The sequence below is a fragment of the Coregonus lavaretus genome (assembly GCF_964263955.1).
Source record: "Coregonus lavaretus genome assembly, chromosome: 16".
NCBI classification, from domain to species: domain Eukaryota; kingdom Metazoa; phylum Chordata; class Actinopteri; order Salmoniformes; family Salmonidae; genus Coregonus; species Coregonus lavaretus.
The window spans coordinates 40,639,134-40,649,579 of NC_140003.1; the positions used below are offsets into that span (position 1 = coordinate 40,639,134).

At 46.8% G+C, this 10,446-nt stretch overlaps 1 pseudogene across 1 annotated transcript; it reads left to right on the forward strand.

Annotated features, from left to right (window-relative positions):
* Positions 1-5,772, forward strand: LOC311144029 (immunoglobulin-like domain-containing receptor 1; annotated as a pseudogene). The gene is made up of 7 exons (XR_014615562.1): positions 1-277; positions 682-852; positions 1,338-1,487; positions 1,635-1,754; positions 4,022-4,168; positions 4,245-4,367; positions 4,707-5,772. The product of XR_014615562.1 is annotated as an immunoglobulin-like domain-containing receptor 1 (transcript).
* Positions 5,773-10,446: the final 4,674 nt, after the last annotated feature.

Here is a 10,446-nt window from a genome sequence, read left to right on the forward strand (position 1 = left end):
GGGACTCTGCCTGGGAAAGTAGCCTCGACACTTGTAGGGGAGTAGTTTCACCACAAAAACGAGGAAATTTAAGACTCCTATTTACATAAAATCAAGAAAGTGCACTGATGAAGGGTTGCTTCGACAAATGTCGCATAGTTTTATCAAATTAATTGTTTATTTCTGTATCGATTGACTAAAGGTTGGTCGTCTTTTAGAAGCTTCCGCGTTGGAATGGTGAAGAACAAAATGGGACATTTTATCTTGCTTGCGCTTCTGCTTGGTTTCCTGCCAACAGGTAAGGTTTTTAATCTAAAAGCGCTTTTAGATACGCCTCTAACATGTATTGAGCTTTATTACTTACAAAACACAACTGAATTGTTCGTTGTCTTGATTCTTTCCAAAATAAGCATGTTAGAATAAGTTAATAATCGACAGGTGTAAACATGACAAGGCCAACAAGTCATGGTCACGTGATCGTAAGGTGTTTACAAGCAGATGGGTGTTCTGGACAATTAATTTACTTTCTAGCTTCTTACATTAAACCTTGCTATAAATTATTGTATCAGAGTACTAATTTGCACTTATGTATACAAATTAAGAAGTTTGAAAAACAGTTTTTATTAAACATTTGAATGCTCACACATCCTTTTTATTTTTTTACTATCCTCTCATTCTATCTCACCACTCTCTGTCTTTCAGAGGTGTTTTCCATCCAGGTGATTGTTCCTCAGACAGAGAGGAGTACGGCTCTCTTTGCCTCGGTCATCATACGCTGTGACTACTCCACCTCCGCCAACGCACAGGACGTCCTGGTCACCTGGCGCTACAAGTCCTTCTGCAAGGACCCCGTGCTGGAATTCTACTCCACAGGTGAGATGTTAAAGGAAAGGTAAACGAGTGAGGGCTGCATGGACACTAGTGTTGCCCTCCCTCTGTCTATACGTTATCATAGTCTTCTTATAGTGGGGCTGTGGCGATTGTGATGTCATAAATCGAACTGCAGAGCTTGTGAGGTAGCAACAGGGCTGTGGAGATTGTGATGTCATATTGTAATAGAGCAGTGAAAATTGTAATGTAATAATGGAACTGTGTAGTTTGTGATGTCATAAGGTGCTGTGGCGATTGTGATGTCATGCTTTGGAGATTGTGCTGTCATAATGGGAATATGACGATTGGGATGTAATAATGGAGCAGCAGAGATTGTGATGTCAGAATTGTATAGTGATGCCATAATGAGGCTTTGAAGATTGTATGATGTCATAGTGGTGCTGTTGAGATTGGGACACCAATATGATAATGGAGCTGTTGGTGTATAGTGATGTCATCATAATGCTTCCATTCTCCTCCTGCTGTAGCCTATCAGGCGGCTCTGCAGCTGGGCCAGGACCCAGCCAATGACTGTCCAGACCGCCAGCGCACCGTTCGCACCGTCATCCAGAAGAAGGGCACCAATGAGGCCACCCTGGGCTCTGAGTATCGGGAGCGCAAGATATCCATCCAAAACAGTGAGTGTTACCCCAACATAGTGAGAGAGACCCCAATTCTCAGATTTGTAAATGTTGCATTAAATGTTATCATGCACATGTACAGTAAGTGCTTGTGTGTGTGTGTGTGTGTGTGTGTGTGTGTGCGCGCGCACCTGCCCTCCACAGAGGCCGACCTGGTTATGAATGAGGTGATGTGGTGGGATAACGGTGTGTACTTCTGCTCCATCGACGCACAGGGAGACACTACAGGAGACTCAGACCGCGAGGTCAAACTCATCGTTTACCGTAAGTGACTGCAAATGTTTTTTGCTTTTTCAGGATGTGTTAAAACTCTCAAAATGTTCACTTATACATAGGGCATACATAGTACATGTAGGGCAACCAAATGTATGTACTTGCATGTTCCACCAAAGCATTGCTTTCCTGGGAAAACCGTGGGCTGCCTGTGGCGCATCATTAAAAAGTGCCCTTAGGCTTGAGGAACAACTGTGCAGCTAATGTGTTACACAATAGTGGGTCATGTTTCATTCTTCCATAACTATGTTCCAGGGGTTCTCTATGCAAAACATGCATTCAACAAACAGTACACCATGTAATGGCCTATTTTGTCTCCATAAGAATATGAGTGACCATATATTAGTGTAGAAACGTGGCGCTGTGTGTGGATCTTTAAAAACAATGTGAGTAACACAGTAGAAAAACTCCACTACCCACTATGCACTTCTGTAGATCTGAAAGGATGGCATAGGTACAGTATAAACAAAATGATAGTATCTCCAGCACGACATGCAGCGGAGGCACGCGTCGACACACAAATCGAAGTGAGAGTGGCGAGGGGAAGGGGTCGGTTTGGGATTCAGCCCACTGCTCTCTCCTCTGTTGCTAAGTACAGTGCCTTCAGAAAGTATTCACACCCGTTGACTTTTTCCACATTTTGTTGTTACAGCCTGAATTTAAAATGGATTAAATTGAGATTTTTGTGTCATTGACATTATGGGGTATTATGTGTAGGCCAAAGTGGAATTATGTTTTTAGACATTTTTACAAATTATACTGAACAAAAATATAAACGCAACAATTTCAAAGATTTTACGGAGTTAGAGTTCATATAAGGAAATCAGTCAATTGAAATAAATTAATTAGGCCCTAATCTATGGATTTCATATGACTGGGCAGTGGTGCAGCCATGGGTGGGCCTGGGAGGGCATAGGCCCACCCATTGGGGAGCCAGGCCCAGCCAATCAGAATGAGCTTTTCCCCACAAAAGGGATTTATTACAGACAGAAATACTCCTCAGCAGCACCTTTATATTTTTGTTAATTGTAATAAAAAATGAAAAGCTGAAAGTCAATAAGTATTCAACCCCTTTGTTATGGCAAGCCTAAATAAGTTCAGGAGTAAAGATTTGCTTAACAAGTCACATAAGTTGCATGGACTCACTCTGTGCAATAATAGTGTTTAACATGATTTTTGAATGACTACCTCATCTCTGTACCCCACACATACAATTATCTGTAAGGTCCCTCAGTCGAGCAGTGAATTTCCAACACCGATTCGACCTCAAAGACCAGGGAGGTTTTCCAATGGCTCGCAAAGAAGGGCACCTATTGGTAGATGGGTAAAAATAAAACAAACAGACATTGAATATCCCGTTGAGCATGGTGAAGTTATTAATTACATTTTTGATGGTGTATCAATATACCCAGTCAATACAAAGATACAGGTGACCTTCCTAACTCAGTTGCCGGAGAGGAAGGAAACCGCTCAGGGATTTCACCATGAGGCCAATGGTGACTTTAAAATAGTTATAGAGTTTAATGGCTGTGATAGGAGAGAACTGATGATTGATCAACAACCTAAATGACAGAGTGAAAAGAAGGAAGCCTGTACAGAATACAAATATTCCAAAACTTGCATCCTGTTTGCAATAAGGCAATAAAGGAAAACTGCTAAGAATTTGGCAATGAAATTAACTTTATATCCTGAATACAAAGCCTTATGTTTGGGGCAAACAGCACATTACTGAGTACCACTCTTCATATTTTCAAGCATGGTGGCGGCTGCATCATGTTATGAGTATGCTTGTCATCGGACTAGGGAGTTTTTTTTAGAGTAAAACAAAACGGAATAGAGCTAAGCACAGGCAAATGATCAACAACCAACTTGACAGAGCTTGAAGAATTTAAAAAATAATAATCTGCAAATATTGTACAATCCAGGTGTGCAAAGCTCTTAGAGATTTACCCAGAAAGACTCACAGCTGTAATCGCTGCCAAAGGTGATTCTAACATGTATTCACACGGGTGTGAATACTTATGTAAATGACATTTCTGTATTTCATTTTCAATAAATTTGCTAACATTTCTAAAAACATGTTTTCACTTTGTTATTATGGGGTATTGTGTGTAGATGGGTGAGAAATTTTGTTTTATTTTTTTAATCCATTTTGAATTCAGGCTGTAACACAACAAAATGTGAAATACGTCAATGGGTATGAATACTTTCTGAAGGCACTGTATGTGTCCTACATGACCTCTTGACCTCTGTTCCAGATTGGCTGACGGTGCTGTTCATCATCATCGGGGCTCTGCTGCTCATGATGCTGTTCTGTATCTGCTGTTGTCAGTGCTGCCCCCAGAAGTGCTGCTGCTACGTCCGCTGTCCCTGCTGCCCACAGACCTGCTGCTGCCCTGAGAAAGGTACCACACTCACACGAGTGAGCGCACACCCACACAGTGATACACACACTTATTCACACCTCTCCTCTCTCCCCAGCGGTGATGCAGCACAGGATGATGCGAGAGGCCCAGAAGTCAATGGCCCCCTGGATGCACGGCCAGCCCATCTACGCCCCCATCAGCAACCACACCTCCCAGGGCAACCCAGTGATGTACTCAGGTCAGTCTTATAATGTTGTTAGTTTTGTACCCTGCATGCTGTGAAACTATCTCCTGAACTCCGGTCAATGTTATAATGTTTTACCCTCAAGGTTCTCCCCAAAGAATGTAAGAGAGGCGCTGCGCCACCTTGTGGACTGGCTGCGCCACTATGTAAATATAGAAACACAAAAATCTCTGGGCACCCCCCCCCTCCAGGCCTCCCCCCGGCCGTACTCAGAAGCACCACTTGTTAAAGAATCCTGGGGAGAACCTTGACCATGCATGCTGTGAAATGATCTACTGGTCTCAGGTCAGTCTTATAACAGTGCTAATGCTGTGTGATTCGCTATGTCTCCAGGCTCGTTCTCCGACGGGTACCCTACCAAGCCCAACTTTGCCATGGCCCCGATGGGCCCCTCGCCCCTGCCCCTCCAGCAGCAGCCTCCCCCTATCCCCCAACACCACATGCCCCAACACCAATACGGTATCCACCACGGTAACGGCAGCGTGCACGGCGGGAGCGTGCACGGCACCAACCAGGATGCTGGACTTCCTGGAGAGCCAGGTGAGGGGGGTGCACAGCCAGATGCCCCCTCCCCCTCATCATCAGCACCTGCCCCACCAGTACCAGCCCCAGGGAGTCTCCCAGGGAGTCCCCTTCACGGCCGGCCCCCCCAGCATGCTGTCTGCCCTGGATGAGATGGGGGTGAGGGGGGTGGAGAGGAGGGTGATCAACCTTGCCCCCCATTGTCCAGCGGGTCCCCAGTTTCTCCTCTCGCAGGGGAATGGAGGGGGAGGAGGAGGGACCAGTGGTGCACCCAGAATATCCAGCCCAATCCAGCGGCAGCTCCAACCACACTGGGGGTGGCGGCGGTGGGCGTTACAGTGACAACCGGCGTGACAAACACGACCCCTCCCCTCCGCGGGCAGGGCATCCTGCGTAGCTACAGTGATGAGTCAGACTGGGGCGACCGAAGGGGAGGGCCGAGGAGGGAGGGGCAAGGCTCAGCCGGGAGGAGGACCGGGGGGTCTGGGTCAGCGCCACGGTCCCGTAGTCGTGACGACATGATGGAGGAACTGCGTCGGTCAGCCCCCGCCAGGCGAGACAGGAGCCACTCACCTCCTTCCCGTCGTCAAGGGTCCTGGAGCTCGGATGAGGAAGACAGCAGGAGGGGGGGGAGGAAGGGGGGGCAAGGGGAAGCTGTGGCCAGAGAAACCCCCCAGCTACTCCTCCATCGAGATCCAAAACAGCAACAGGAGGAACTACGACCGCTACTCAGTAAGAAACAAACACGAGTGCTGATGTACGACTCACACCCATATAACATTGTATACTCACACATACAGATCAGGATCGTACTGTCCCTGTAACAGACATACTGCAGAAACAGGATAGTACACACACAAATCCACAGACATTCACATGCACTCATTTGACCACACAAATGTAAACACTATTGAACTGATTTCTTCACCCTCTCCTCTCTCTCTCTCCCCCATCCCTCTCTCTCTCTCTCTCCTATCCTTCTCTCTCCCTCCCTATCCCTCTCTCTCTCTCTCTCTCTCCCTCCCCATCCCTCTCTCTCCCTCCCCATCCCTCTCTCTCCCTCCCCATCCCTCTCTCTCCTCCCCATCCCTCTCTCTCCCTCCCCATCCCTCTCTCTCCCTCCCCATCCCTCTCTCTCCCTCCCCGTCCCTCTCTCTCCCTCCCCGTCCCTCTCTCTCTCTCCCCATCCCCTCTCTCTCTCTCCCCCATCCCTCTCTCTCTCTCCCATCCCTCTCTCTCTCTCCCATCTCTCTCTCTCTCTCCCTCCCCCTCTCTCTCTCTCCCTCCCCATCCCTCTCTCTCTCTCCACATCCCTCTCTCTCCCTCCCCATCCCTCTCTCTCTCTCCACATCCCTCTCTCTCTCTCCCTCCCCATCCCTCTCTCTCTCTCCCTCCCCATCCCTCTCTCTCCCCATCCCTCTCTCTCCCTCCCCATCCCTCTCTCTCCCTCCCCATCCCTCTCTCTCCCTCCCCATCCCTCTCTCTCCCTCCCCATTCCCTCTCTCTCCCTCCCATCCCTCTCTCTCCCTCCCCACCCCTCTCTCTCCCCCCTCCCCACCCCTCTCTCTCCCCCTCCCCACCCCTCTCTCTCCCCCTCCCCACCCCTCTCTCTCCCTCCCCACCCCTCTCTCTCCCTCCCCATCCCTCTCTCTCTCCTCCCCATCCCTCTCTCTCTCCCTCCCCATCCCTCTCTCTCTCCCCATCCCTCTCTCTCTCTCCCCATCCCTCTCTCTCTCTCCCCCATCCCTCTCTCTCTCTCCCCATCCCTCTCTCTCTCTCTCTCTCCCTCTCTCTCCCTCCCCATCCCTCTCTCTCTCCCTCCCCATCCCTCTCTCTCTCCCCATCCCTCTCTCTCTCTCCCCATCCCTCTCTCTCTCTCCCCATCCCTCTCTCTCTCTCCCCATCCCTCTCTCTCTCTCTCTCTCCCTCTCTCTCTCTCCCCATCCCTATCTCTCTCCCATCCCTCTCTCTCTCTCCCCATCCCGCTCTCTCTCTCTCCCCATCCATCCCGCTCTCTCCTCTCTCCCCATCCATCCCTCCCTCTCTCTCCCCATCTATCCCTCTCTCTCTCCCATCCATCCCTCCCTCTCTCTCTCCCCCATCATCCATACCTCTCTCGCTCTCCCCATCCATCCCTCTCTCTCTCCCCCCCATTCCCTCTCTCTCTCCCCCTCCCCTCTCTCTCTCTCTCCCCCTCTCTCTCCCCCCCCCCTCTCCCCCCCCTCTCTCTCCCCCTCTCTCCCCCCCTCTCCCCCTCTTCTTCTTTCTCTTCCAGAAAAGAGCTCTCGTAGTGGTACCAGTGTGGTGATCTGAAACCTGCCTGTCTCTCTGTCTGAAACCTGTCTGTCTGTCTGAAACCTGTCTGTCTGTCTGAAACCTGCCTGTCTGAAACCTGCCTGTCTGTCTGTCTGTCTGAAACATGCCTGTCTGTCTGCCTTTTCCTCAGTGTAAACCAGGGATGCCCAGACTTTAGTTACATAGGATCTACTTTTCCACCTCTTCCTAACACCGTCTACCCCCCCTCCTCCCCCCGCCAATAACATTTCACCTTATTGATTGGATGATTTGCACTGCATGCTGTCAGCAAGCTTTGCATAGTCTGGGTTGTAGCTACTGATGCTAGCCTCACGCAGGTGTCCAGGTGATCACCTCTAAAAAGGCCTCTTTTACCATTTCTCCATCCTGGAATGGTTTCTTGTGACTCACCCGGAATGATGCAATCGTGGCTGCCTTTAATTTTGAGCTGGGCCTTGTAAAGATTGATAGTTGGGCAGCTAGTTGAGACTTCAACTCTTTCACTTTTCTCTCACATAGTTCACTTTTAGCTCATATTTCACAGTTTTGAAATGCATCTCGACATTTCCTTTCTTAGCAAGAGCTACGTTTGAACGTCAGATCAGACACACACCTTTAGAATTTGTTGTGGGGAAAAAATTATCTTCCTCCCACTCACTGTGAAAGTGGTCGATTTTCGGTTTCTTGCTGCTTGGTCCAGCACTCATATTAAAAACATAACCACAACTTCATAGAACAAAACATAGTAAAAAAACAGCTACCACTGGAATAACAAAGAATATTCTGTTACAGGTCTGTTACAGGTCTGGCAAGTGTGGAAATGTAAACATATTAACTGCAGACGGTTGCTATGGTAGCGACAGTTTGGAAAACAAATGTAGCAGCTATAGTGCCGCGGGTTGGTCCAATTTTATGTCAGTCAGTTTCTTTAATATTTTGGCTGTGCAGTAATATTCGACAAAGGAGCTAACCTGTAAGCAAAGCATACAGTGCTTCAGAACTGTGGACCTCATTATTTTTAAGCAGACTCGATGGTAACGCTGTGAATTGCCTAAATCTATTTTTAGTGCGTACATTTTGAAAACTTTTATGTGGTCTACTAGAAAGAAGTTTGACTTCCTGGGCACCAATGGTGTAAACTGATGGTTTGTCTCCACAAACTGTCTGCCTGTCTCCACTGTCTGCCTGTCTCCACTGTCTGTCTGTCTCCACTGTCTGTCTGTCTCCACAAACTAACTAACTGTCTGTCTGTCTCCACAAACTAACTGTCTGTCTGTCTCCACAAACAGTCTCTGTCTGTCTGCCTTTGGAAGATAATTGGTTCTAAACCAAAATGATGATTAAGCGTAATTCAGAGTCCAGAGACGCGATAGTCCAGCATCCCATTGTGACATAGCTACGGGTCTCTGAGACCACTGCCCAAAATTCCCAACCAACACGGCTCCGCGTACACGTCCTCTATTAATTGGAATGTGTTGACAATTCGAGAAATTGCTTGAGCCACGCTGAGAATTCGAAAAGGATGAAAGCTAACGGTCCAATATTCTAGAACACTGCTGTGCATACGCAAACATGTTTTTGGACTCGCTTCAGGATGTATTGTAATAAGGTGACTCAGCTGCCTTTATACATGTACAGATTTGAAGCTTAAACAGTACTTATGTAATACTGTGCTGTACTTTATATAGAATGGGATTGAAGGGCAAGGTGTATATGCAGGGAGGGAGGGAGGGAGGGTGGGTTAGAATACCGGAATCTTAAGGCACATATTTTACCTGTTGAAATCCATGTGAATTCTTCAATTTTAGAATACTTTTTTTTGGCCACATAATTTACCTATAAGACAATGTAAAACATATAGCACCATCACATCAATTGTAAGGAATGCTTTTTTTTTTATTGTACATTTCATCAAGTGTGTATCTGTTTTCTTATTTTTTATATATATATATGTATAGTTGTATAGTATACAATGTTTTGTTGTAGATTTTGTAGTATGTTACCATTTCTTGTTCAGGTTTCCCCAAGTACTTCTGTCTGTTTACAGTTGTCTGTTGTATTTTAGTCTGTTGTGGTGGTGGGATAAATTATTCCATTGGTCTTGTACTTGGGATTTTGTACTTGGGATTTAAATGAAGTCAAGTGAAATCAGCTTTGAGTGGCATGTTGGAGAGTATGGTGAGTCTTTCTTATACGTCTATCACAGTTCTTAGAGGAAAATATATGACAGATAGAGATGCTTTAGTTAAACAAAGTGCTGTGTGTCTGCTTACAGTATGTGTAGATTTTTGCATTTAAAAAATACATTGTACTGGGAATATACTATAACTAACACTTTTTAAATCAATAGGTTTAGAGAACTTTAATTTTTAATAAAAACGTTTATCTACACAGGTTCCTCAGATGATATTATAAACTAATACTACACTGAAGAAAAATATAAATGCAACATGTAAAGTGTTGGTCCCATGTTTAATGAGCTGAAATAAGATCCCAGAAATTTTCCAGACACACAAAAAGCTTATTTCTCTCATTTTGGCCACATATTTGTTTACATCCCTGTTGGTGAGCATTTCAACTTTGCCAAGATAATCCATCCACCTGACAGGTGTGGCATATCAAAAAGCTGGTTAAACAGCATGGTCATTATACATTTACATTTACATTTTAGTCATTTAGCAGACGCTCTTATCCAGAGCGACTTACAGTTAGTGCATACATTATTTTATCGAACCCACAACCCTGGCGTTGCAAACACCATGCTCTACCAACTGAGCTACATCCCCTGCCGGCCAAATCCCTCCCCTACCCTGGACGACGCTGGGCCAATTGTGCGCGCCGCCCCATGGGTCTCCCGGTCGCGGCCGGCTACGACAGAGCCTGGATTCGAACCAGGATCTCTAGTGGCACAGTTTAGCACTGCGATGCAGTGCCTTAGACCACTGCGCCACTCGGGAGTACATTATACAGGCACCTTGTGCTGGGGACAATAAAAGGCCACTCTAAAATGTGCAGTTTTGTCATAACACAATGCCACAGATGTTTTGAGGGAGTGTGCAATTGGCATGCTGACTGCAGAAATGTCCACCAGAGCTGTAGCCAGAGAACTGAATGTTAATTTCTCTACCTTTAGCCGCCTCAACGTAATTTTAGAGAATTTGGCACTATGTCCAACCGGCCTCACAACCACAGACCGTGTATGGCATCGTGTGGGCGAGTGGTTTGCTGATATCAACGTTGTGAACAGAGTGCTCCA